This window comes from Primulina tabacum, chromosome 10 (genome assembly GCF_025594145.1).
Source record: "Primulina tabacum isolate GXHZ01 chromosome 10, ASM2559414v2, whole genome shotgun sequence".
In the NCBI taxonomy this organism is placed as follows: Eukaryota; Viridiplantae; Streptophyta; class Magnoliopsida; order Lamiales; family Gesneriaceae; genus Primulina; species Primulina tabacum.
This window is the reverse complement of record NC_134559.1, coordinates 41,705,572-41,715,442: the sequence shown is the minus strand read 5'-3', so window position 1 is coordinate 41,715,442 and position 9,871 is coordinate 41,705,572. Positions and strand designations below refer to the sequence as shown.

General features: G+C 44.5%; 10 non-coding genes and 1 pseudogene across 10 annotated transcripts; all 11 read left to right on the top strand.

Moving 5' to 3' along the window:
* Nucleotides 1-1,015: 1,015 nt before the first annotated feature.
* Nucleotides 1,016-1,133, top strand: LOC142506606 (5S ribosomal RNA). The gene has a single exon (XR_012804893.1). It is a non-coding gene; the product is annotated as a 5S ribosomal RNA (ribosomal RNA).
* A 678-nt stretch (nucleotides 1,134-1,811) lies between these two features.
* On the top strand, nucleotides 1,812-1,927 carry LOC142508619 (5S ribosomal RNA). The gene has a single exon (XR_012806826.1). It is a non-coding gene; the product is annotated as a 5S ribosomal RNA (ribosomal RNA).
* Nucleotides 1,928-2,622: 695 nt separating this feature from the next.
* Nucleotides 2,623-2,741, top strand: LOC142506713 (5S ribosomal RNA). Its single transcript, XR_012804995.1, has one exon. It is a non-coding gene; the product is annotated as a 5S ribosomal RNA (ribosomal RNA).
* A 1,402-nt stretch (nucleotides 2,742-4,143) lies between these two features.
* Nucleotides 4,144-4,263, top strand: LOC142511036 (5S ribosomal RNA; annotated as a pseudogene).
* Nucleotides 4,264-4,939: 676 nt separating this feature from the next.
* On the top strand, nucleotides 4,940-5,058 carry LOC142507523 (5S ribosomal RNA). The gene has a single exon (XR_012805778.1). It is a non-coding gene; the product is annotated as a 5S ribosomal RNA (ribosomal RNA).
* A 685-nt stretch (nucleotides 5,059-5,743) lies between these two features.
* Nucleotides 5,744-5,862, top strand: LOC142506587 (5S ribosomal RNA). The gene has a single exon (XR_012804875.1). It is a non-coding gene; the product is annotated as a 5S ribosomal RNA (ribosomal RNA).
* A 680-nt stretch (nucleotides 5,863-6,542) lies between these two features.
* LOC142513676 (5S ribosomal RNA) lies at nucleotides 6,543-6,661 on the top strand. Its single transcript, XR_012809610.1, has one exon. It is a non-coding gene; the product is annotated as a 5S ribosomal RNA (ribosomal RNA).
* A 684-nt stretch (nucleotides 6,662-7,345) lies between these two features.
* On the top strand, nucleotides 7,346-7,463 carry LOC142511945 (5S ribosomal RNA). The gene has a single exon (XR_012808791.1). It is a non-coding gene; the product is annotated as a 5S ribosomal RNA (ribosomal RNA).
* A 684-nt stretch (nucleotides 7,464-8,147) lies between these two features.
* LOC142510261 (5S ribosomal RNA) lies at nucleotides 8,148-8,266 on the top strand. The gene has a single exon (XR_012808384.1). It is a non-coding gene; the product is annotated as a 5S ribosomal RNA (ribosomal RNA).
* Nucleotides 8,267-8,950: 684 nt separating this feature from the next.
* On the top strand, nucleotides 8,951-9,069 carry LOC142513664 (5S ribosomal RNA). The gene has a single exon (XR_012809599.1). It is a non-coding gene; the product is annotated as a 5S ribosomal RNA (ribosomal RNA).
* Nucleotides 9,070-9,752: 683 nt separating this feature from the next.
* LOC142513653 (5S ribosomal RNA) lies at nucleotides 9,753-9,871 on the top strand. The gene has a single exon (XR_012809588.1). It is a non-coding gene; the product is annotated as a 5S ribosomal RNA (ribosomal RNA).

Sequence of the window (9,871 nt, the reverse complement as noted above, 5' to 3'; positions counted from 1 at the left end):
ATCTCGATCGGGACCAATAATACTGTGAAATGAAAGTAGCTAAGGCACTGCCGGATTTGGACAAAATTGTAGTAGGCTAATTTGATTGTAAACGGGCAAACGGACGAGATTCATTACTACGCAATGACTGACGAGATTTTAGCCGAATTCCTTCTCTAAGACCCTCGAATTTGCGATTTACCGCTTCTGTTAAACTTTCGTTTCCTCGAGAAATCCGCTTAGGAAGCTCGAAATTCGATTCCGGTTCCATTTTATCGTATCCAGGCATAATAATAGCTTTACATTCGTTATTTTCTTCTTCTTATTTTTTTTTCTATTTTCTGGGAACCATTATCGATTTTTGTTGTCGTGAGCCGGTTTCTGTGCGAAAGGGTATGACGCAGATTATCCCGGAGACGGTTAACTTATTAAAAACAATTATTTCGACTGAAATCAAATAGCTCGGGCACTGCCGGATTTGGACAAATTGTAGCTAATTTGATTGTAAACGGGCAAAAAACGAGACTCGTTACTCCGCAATGAGCTGGTGAGATTTAGCCGAATTCCTTCTCTAAGACCCTCTAATTTTCGATTTTCCGCTTCTGTTAAGCTTTCGTTTCCTCGAGAAATCCATTTAGGAAGTTCGAAATTCGATTCCCATTCATTTATCGTATCCCAGACATATAATTGCTTTACATTCGCTATTCCCTTCTTCTTATTTTTTTTTCTATTTTCTGGGTATATTTATCGATTTTTGTTGTCGTGAGCCGGTTCTGTGCGGAAGTGTATGACGCAGATTACTCCAGAGACGGATAACCATTAAAAACAATTATTTCGACTGTTTTATCCATAATTTACGTAAACAGTCGCACCACGAGGTCTTCCCAGAGAGGTCACCTATCCTAGCTCTGCCATCGCTCGCCAGAACGCTTAACTTCATGGTTATGATTGGGCGAGAGCAGTGCCGCGTGTTTGTCCATCGCCGCTCGCTCCACACGTACTCGAGGGATATAAGAAGAAAATCCCACTCAATGTCGGGTGCGATCATGCCAGCACTAATGCACCGGATCCCATCAGAACTCCGAAGTTAAGCGTGCTTGCGCGAGAGCAGTAGTAGGGAGGGTGACCCCCTGGGAAGTCTCGTGTTGCACCCTTTTTCGTGTTTTTCTATTTTTCATTACTTGTTGACAGACGATTTTCGGCTCAAATCATCATAATCTCGATCGGGACCGGATAAGACATGTGAAATGAAAGTAGCTCGGGCACTGCCGGATTTGGACAAAATTGTAGGCTAATTTGTTGTAAACGGGCAAAACGGACGAGACTCATTACTATGCAATGAGCTGACGAGATTTAGCCCGAATTCCTTTTCTAAGACCCTCTAATTTGCGATTTACCGCTTCTGTTAAGCTTCGTTTCCTCGAGAAATCCGCTTAGGAAGTTCGAAATTCGATTTCCGGTTTCATTTTATCATATCCCAGGCATAATAATAGCTTTACATTCGCTATTTCCTTCTTTTTATTTTTTCTTATTTTCTGGGAACATTTAGCGATTTTGTGTTGTCGTGAGCCGGTTCTGTGCGGAAGGGTATGACGCAGATTACTCCGGAGACGGTTAACTCATTAAAACAATTATTTCGACTGTTTTTGCCAATAATTTACGTAAACGTCGCGACACGAGGACTTCCCAGGGAGGTCACCCATCCTAGCTCTGCCATCGCGCCAGAACGCTTAACTTCATGGTTATGATTGGGCGAGAGCAGTGCCGCGTGTTGTCCATCGCCGCCCGCTCCACACGTACTCGAGGGATATAAAATAACATCACTCAAGTCTGGGTGCGATCATACCAGCACTAATGCACCGGATCCATCAGAACTCCGAAGTTAAGCGTGCTTGGGCGAGAGCAATACTAGGATGGTGACCCCTTGGGAAGTCTCGTGTTGCACCCCTTTCATGTTTTTCTATTTTTTATTACTTGTTGACAGACGATTTTCGGCTCAAATCATCTGAATCTCGATCGGGACCAGATAAACATGTGAAATCAACGTAGCTCGGGCACTGCTATTTGGACAAAATTATAGGCTAATTTGAGTGTAACGGGCAACGGACGAGAATTATTACTCCGCAAAGAGCTGGCGATATTTAGCTAAATTCCTTCTCTAAGACCCTCTAATTTACGATTATTACCGCGTTCTGTTAGAGCTTCCATTTCCTCGAGTAAATCGGCTTTGAAGTTAGAAATTCGATTTTCCGGTTTCCAATTTATACCTCGTATCTCCAGGCATAATAATAGCTTTACATTCGCTATTACCCTGTCTCTCTTATTTTTTTTTCTATTTTCTTGGGAATATTTTGCGATTTTTGTTTGTCCGGTGAGGCGTTTGTTGTGCGAAAGGGTATGACGCAGATTACTCCGTGAGAAGGTTAACTCATTAAAAAAAATTATTTCAACTGTTTTATCCATAATTTACGTAAACGATCGCGACACGAAGTCTTCCCAGGGCGTCGCCCATCTAGCTCTACCATCGCGCTAGAACGCTTAACTTCATGGTTATGATTGGGGCGAGAGCTGCCGCAGTGTTGTCCATCGTCGCCCGCATCCACACGTACTCGAGGATATAAGAATAACATCCCACTCAATGTCGGGTGCGATAATACCAGCACTAATGCACCGGATCCCATCAGAACTCCGAAGTTAAGCGTGCTTGGGCGAGAGAAGTACTAGGATGGATGACCCCCTGGAAGTCCTCGTGTATGCACCCTTTTGTGTTTTTTCTATTTTTGATTGATTACTTGTTGACAGACGATTTTCGGCTCAAATATTCTGAATCTCGATCGAGAACAAATAAGACATGTGAAATCAACGTAGCTCGGGCACTGCCGGATTTGGACAAAATTGTAGGTTAATTTTATTGTAACAGGGCAAACGAACGAGACTCATTACTTCCGCAATGAGCTGACGAGATTTTAAGCCGAATTCCTTCTCTAAGACCCTCTAATTTGCGATTTTCCGTTTCTGTTAAGCTTCCATTTCTCGAGAAATCCGCTTAGGCAAGTTCGAAATTCGATTCCGGTTCCATTTATCGTATCCCAGCATAATAATAGCTTTACATTCGCTATTTTCTTCTTTCTTATTTTTTTCTATGTTCTGGGAACATTTTGCGATTTTTGATGTCGTGAGCCGGTTCTGTGCGGAAGGGTATGACGCAGATTACTCCGGAGACGGTTAACTCATTAAAAACAATTATTTCGAACTGTTTTTTGCCATAAATTATGCAAATAGTCCGCGACACGAGGGACTTCCCAGGGAGTCACCCATCCTTGCTCTGCCATCGCGCCAGAACGCTTAAACGTCATGTTATGATTGGGCGACAGCAGTGCCGCGTGTTGTCCATCGCCGCCAGCTCCACACTACACGAGGGATATTAAAATATACATCCAACTTAAGGTCGGAGTGCGATCATACCAGCAACCAATGCACCGATCCCATCAGAACTATCCGAAGTTAAGCGTGCTTGGGCGAAAGCGCAGTACTAGATGGGTGACCCCCTGGGATGTCCTCGTGTTGTACACCTTGTTCGTGTTTTTCTATTTTTGATTACGTGTTGACAGACGAATTTTGGCTCCAATCATCTGAATCTCGATCGGGACCAGATAAACATTTGAAATCAACGTAGCTCGGGCACTCGGCCGGATTTGGACAAAATTGTAGGCTAATTTGATTGTAAACGGCAAACGAACGAGACTCGTTACTTCTCAATGATCTGGTGAGATTTTAGCCGAATTCCTTATCTAAGACCCTCTAATTTGGCGATTTTTCGCTTCTGTTAAGCTTCCGTTTCCTCGAGAAAAAATGTTTAGGAAGTTCGAATTCGATTCAAGTGTCCATTTTATCGTATCCCAGCATAATAATAGCTTTACATTCGCTATTTTCTTCTTCTTATTTTTTTTCTATTTTCTGGGAACATTTAGTGATTTTGTGTGTCGTGAGCCGGTTCTGTGCGGAAGGGTATGACGCAGATTACTCCCGAGACGGATAACTAATTAAAAACAAAACGCTTAACTTCATGGTTCTGATTGGGCGAGAGCAGTGCCGCGTGTTGTCTATCGCCGCCCGCTACACACGTACTCGAGGGATATAAGAATAAACATCCCACACAATGTCGGGTGCAATCATAACAGCACTAATGCAGCCGGATCCCATCAGAACTCCGAAGTTAAGCATGCTTGGGAGAGAGCAGAACTAGGATGGGTGACCCCCTGGGAAGTTCTCGTGTTGCACCCATTTTCGTGTTTTTCTACTTTTGATTACTTGTTGACAGACGATTTTCGGCTCAAATCATCTGAATCTGGATCGTGACCTGATAAGACATGAGAAATCAACGTAGCTCGGGCACTGCCGGATTTGGACAAAATTGTAGGCTAATTGATAGTAAACTGGCAAACGACCGAGACACTTTACTACGCAATGAGCTGACGAGATTTAGCCGAATTCCTTCTCTAAGACCCTCTAATTTGCGATTTACCGCTTCTTTAAGCTTCCGTTCCTTGGAAATCCGCTTAGGAAGTTCTAAATTCGATTCCGGTTCCATTTTATCGTATCCAAGCATAATAATAGCTTTACATTCGCTATTTCTTCTTCTAATTTTTTTCTATTTTGTGGGAACATTTATCGATTTTTGTTGTCGTTAGCCGGTTCTGTGTGGAAGGGTATGACGCAGATTACTCCGGAGACGGTTAACTCATTAAAAACAATTATTTCGACTGTTTTATCCATAATGTACGTAAACGGTCCGCGACACGAGGTCTTCCCAGGGAGGTCACCCATCCTACCTCTGCCATCGCGCCAGAACGCTTAACTTCATGGTTATGATTGGGCGAGAGCAGTGCCGCGTGTTGTCCATCGCCGCCCGCTCCACACGTACTCGAGGGATATAAGAATAAACATCTCGCTCAATGTCGGGTACGTTCATACCAGCACTAATGCACCGGATCCCATCAGAACTCCGAAGTTAAGCATGCTTGGGAGAGAGCAGTACTAGGATGGGTGACCCCCTAGGAAGTCCTCGTGTTGCACCCCTTTTCGTGTTTTTCTATTTTTGATTACTTGTTGACAGACGATTTTCGGCTCAAATCATCTGAATCTCGATCGGGACCCAGATAAGACATGTGAAATGAAAGTAGCTCGGGCACTGCCAGGATTTGGACAAAATTGTAGGCTAATTTGATTGTAAACGGGCAAACGGACGAGACTCATTACTTACGCAATGAGCTGACGAGATTTTAGCCGAATTCCTTCTCTAAGACCCTCTAATTTGCGATTACCGCTTCTGTTAAGCTTTCGTTTCCTCGAGAAATCCGCTTAGGAAGTTCGAAATTCGATTCCGGTTCCATTTTATCGTATCCCAGGCATAATAATAGCTTTACATTCGTATTCCTTCTTCTTATTTTTTTTTCTATTTCTGGGAACATTTATCTGATTTTTGTTGTCGTGAGCCGGTTCTGTGCGGAAGGGTATGACGCAGATTACTCCGGAGACGGTTAACTCATTAAAAACAATTATTTCGACTGTTTTATCATAATTTACGTAAACGTTCGCGACACGAGGTCTTCCCAGGGAGGTCACCCATCCTAGACCTCTGCCATCGCGCCAGAACGCTTAACTTCATGGTTATGATTGGGCGAGAGCAGTGCCGCGTGTTGTCCATCGCCGCCCGCTCCACACGTACTCGAGGGATATAAGAATAAACATCCCACTCAATGTCGGGTGCGATCATACCAGCACTAATGCACCGGATCCCATCAGAACTCCGAAGTTAAGCGTGCTTGGGCGAGAGCAGTACTAGGATGGGTGACCCCCTGGGAAGTCCTCGTGTTGCACCCTTTTCGTGTTTTTCTATTTTTGATTACTTGTTGACAGACGATTTTCGGCTCAAATCATCTGAATCTCGATCGGGACCAGATAAGACATGTGAAATGAAAGTAGCTCGGCACTGCCGATTTGGACAAAATTGTAGGCTAATTTGATTGTAAACGGGCAAACGACGAGACTCATTACTACGCAATGAGCTGACGAGATTTTAGCCGAATTCCTTCTCTAAGACCCTCTAATTTGCGATTTACCGCTTCTGTTAAGCTTTCGTTTCCTCGAGAAATCCGCTTAGGAAGTTCGAAATTCGATTCCGGTTCCATTTTATCGTATGCCAGGCATAATAATAGCTTACATTCGTTATTTCCTTCTTCTTATTTTTTTTTCTATTTTCTGGGAACATTTATCGATTTTTGTTGTCGTGAGCCGGTTTCTGTGCGGAAGGGTATGACGCAGATTACTCCGGAGACGGTTAACTCATTAAAAACAATTATTTCGACTGTTTTATCCATAATTTACGTAAACGGTCGCGACACGAGGTCTTCCCAGGGAGGTCACCCATCCTAGCTCTGCCATCGCGCCAGAACGCTTAACTTCATGGTTATGATTGGGCGAGAGCAGTGCCGCGTGTTGTCCATCGCCGCCCGCTCCACACGTACTCGAGGGATATAAGAATAAACATCCCACTCAATGTCGGGTGCGATCATACCAGCACTAATGCACCGGATCCCATCAGAACTCCGAAGTTAAGCGTGCTTGGGCGAGAGCAGTACTAGGATGGGTGACCCCCTGGGAAGTCCTCGTGTTGCACCCCTTTTCGTGTTTTTCTATTTTTGATTACTTGTTGACAGACGATTTTCGGCTCAAATCATCTGAATCTCGATCGGGACCAGATAAGACATGTGAAATGAAAGTAGCTCGGGCACTGCCGGATTTGGACAAAATTGTAGGCTAATTTGATTGTAAACGGGCAAACGGACGAGACTCATTACTACGCAATGAGCTGACGAGATTTTAGCCGAATTCCTTCTCTAAGACCCTCTAATTTGCGATTTACCGCTTCTGTTAAGCTTTCGTTTCCTCGAGAAATCCGCTTAGGAAGTTCGAAATTCGATTCCGGTTCCATTTTATCGTATCCCAGGCATAATAATAGCTTTACATTCGTTATTTCCTTCTTCTTATTTTTTTTTTCTATTTTCTGGGAACATTTATCGATTTTGTTGTCGTGAGCCGGTTCTGTGCGGAAGGGTATGACGCAGATTACTCCGGAGACGGTTAACTCATTAAAAACAATTATTTCGACTGTTTTATCCATAATTTACGTAAACGGTCGCGACACGAGGTCTTCCCAGGGAGGTCACCCATCCTACCTCTGCCATCGCGCCAGAACGCTTAACTTCATGGTTATGATTGGGCGAGAGCAGTGCCGCGTGTTGTCCATCGCCGCCCGCTCCACACGTACTCGAGGGATATAAGAATAAACATCCCACTCAATGTCGGGTGCGATCATACCAGCACTAATGCACCGGATCCCATCAGAACTCCGAAGTTAAGCGTGCTTGGGCGAGAGCAGTACTAGGATGGGTGACCCCTGGGAAGTCCTCGTGTTGCACCCTTTTCGTGTTTTTCTATTTTTGATTACTTGTTGACAGACGATTTTCGGCTCAAATCATCTGAATCTCGATCGGGACCAGATAAGACATGTGAAATGAAAGTAGCTCGGGCACTGCCGGATTTGGACAAAATTGTAGGCTAATTTGATTGTAAACGGGCAAACGGACGAGACTCATTACTACGCAATGAGCTGACGAGATTTTAGCCGAATTCCTTCTCTAAGACCCTCTAATTTGCGATTTAACCGCTTCTGTTAAGCTTTCGTTTCCTCGAGAAATCCGCTTAGGAAGTTCGAAATTCGATTCCGGTTCCATTTTATCGTATCCCAGGCATAATAATAGCTTTACATTCGTTATTTCCTTCTTCTTATTTTTTTTTCTATTTTCTGGGAACATTTATCGATTTTTGTTGTCGTGAGCCGGTTCTGTGCGGAAGGGTATGACGCAGATTACTCCGGAGACGGTTAACTCATTAAAAACAATTATTTCGACTGTTTTATCCATAATTTACGTAAACGGTCGCGACACGAGGTCTTCCCAGGGAGGTCACCCATCCTAGCTCTGCCATCGCGCCAGAACGCTTAACTTCATGGTTATGATTGGGCGAGAGCAGTGCCGCGTGTTGTCCATCGCCGCCCGCTCCACACGTACTCGAGGGATATAAGAATAAACATCCCACTCAATGTCGGGTGCGATCATACCAGCACTAATGCACCGGATCCCATCAGAACTCCGAAGTTAAGCGTGCTTGGGCTTGAGCAGTACTAGGATGGGTGACCCCCTGGGAAGTCCTCGTGTTGCACCCCTTTTCGTGTTTTTCTATTTTTGATTACTTGTTGACAGACGATTTTCGGCTCAAATCATCTGAATCTCGATCGGGACCAGATAAGACATGTGAAATGAAAGTAGCTCGGGCACTGCCGGATTTGGACAAAATTGTAGGCTAATTTGATTGTAAACGGGCAAACGGACGAGACTCATTACTACGCAATGAGCTGACGAGATTTTAGCCGAATTCCTTCTCTAAGACCCTCTAATTTGCGATTTACCGCTTCTGTTAAGCTTTCGTTTCCTCGAGAAATCCGCTTAGGAAGTTCGAAATTCGATTCCGGTTCCATTTTATCGTATCCCAGGCATAATAATAGCTTTACATTCGTTATTTCCTTCTTCTTATTTTTTTTTCTATTTTCTGGGAACATTTATCGATTTTTGTTGTCGTGAGCCGGTTCTGTGCGGAAGGGTATGACGCAGATTACTCCGGAGACGGTTAACTCATTAAAAACAATTATTTCGACTGTTTTATCCATAATTTACGTAAACGGTCGCGACACGAGGTCTTCCCAGGGAGGTCACCCATCCTAGCTCTGCCATCGCGCCAGAACGCTTAACTTCATGGTTATGATTGGGCGAGAGCAGTGCCGCGTGTTGTCCATCGCCGCCCGCTCCACACGTACTCGAGGGATATAAGAATAAACATCCCACTCAATGTCGGGTGCGATCATACCAGCACTAATGCACCGGATCCCATCAGAACTCCGAAGTTAAGCGTGCTTGGGCGAGAGCAGTACTAGGATGGGTGACCCCCTGGGAAGTCCTCGTGTTGCACCCCTTTTCGTGTTTTTCTATTTTTGATTACTTGTTGACAGACGATTTTCGGCTCAAATCATCTGAATCTCGATCGGGACCAGATAAGACATGTGAAATGAAAGTAGCTCGGGCACTGCCGGATTTGGACAAAATTGTAGGCTAATTTGATTGTAAACGGGCAAACGGACGAGACTCATTACTACGCAATGAGCTGACGAGATTTTAGCCGAATTCCTTCTCTAAGACCCTCTAATTTGCGATTTACCGCTTCTGTTAAGCTTTCGTTTCCTCGAGAAATCCGCTTAGGAAGTTCGAAATTCGATTCCGGTTCCATTTTATCGTATCCCAGGCATAATAATAGCTTTACATTCGTTATTTCCTTCTTCTTATTTTTTTTCTATTTTCTGGGAACATTTATCGATTTTTGTTGTCGTGAGCCGGTTCTGTGCGGAAGGGTATGACGCAGATTACTCCGGAGACGGTTAACTCATTAAAAACAATTATTTCGACTGTTTTATCCATAATTTACGTAAACGGTCGCGACACGAGGTCTTCCCAGGGAGGTCACCCATCCTAGCTCTGCCATCGCGCCAGAACGCTTAACTTCATGGTTATGATTGGGCGAGAGCAGTGCCGCGTGTTGTCCATCGCCGCCCGCTCCACACGTACTCGAGGGATATAAGAATAAACATCCCACTCAATGTCGGGTGCGATCATACCAGCACTAATGCACCGGATCCCATCAGAACTCCGAAGTTAAGCGTGCTTGGGCGAGAGCAGTACTAGGATGGGTGACCCCCTGGGAAGTCCTCGTGTTGCACCCC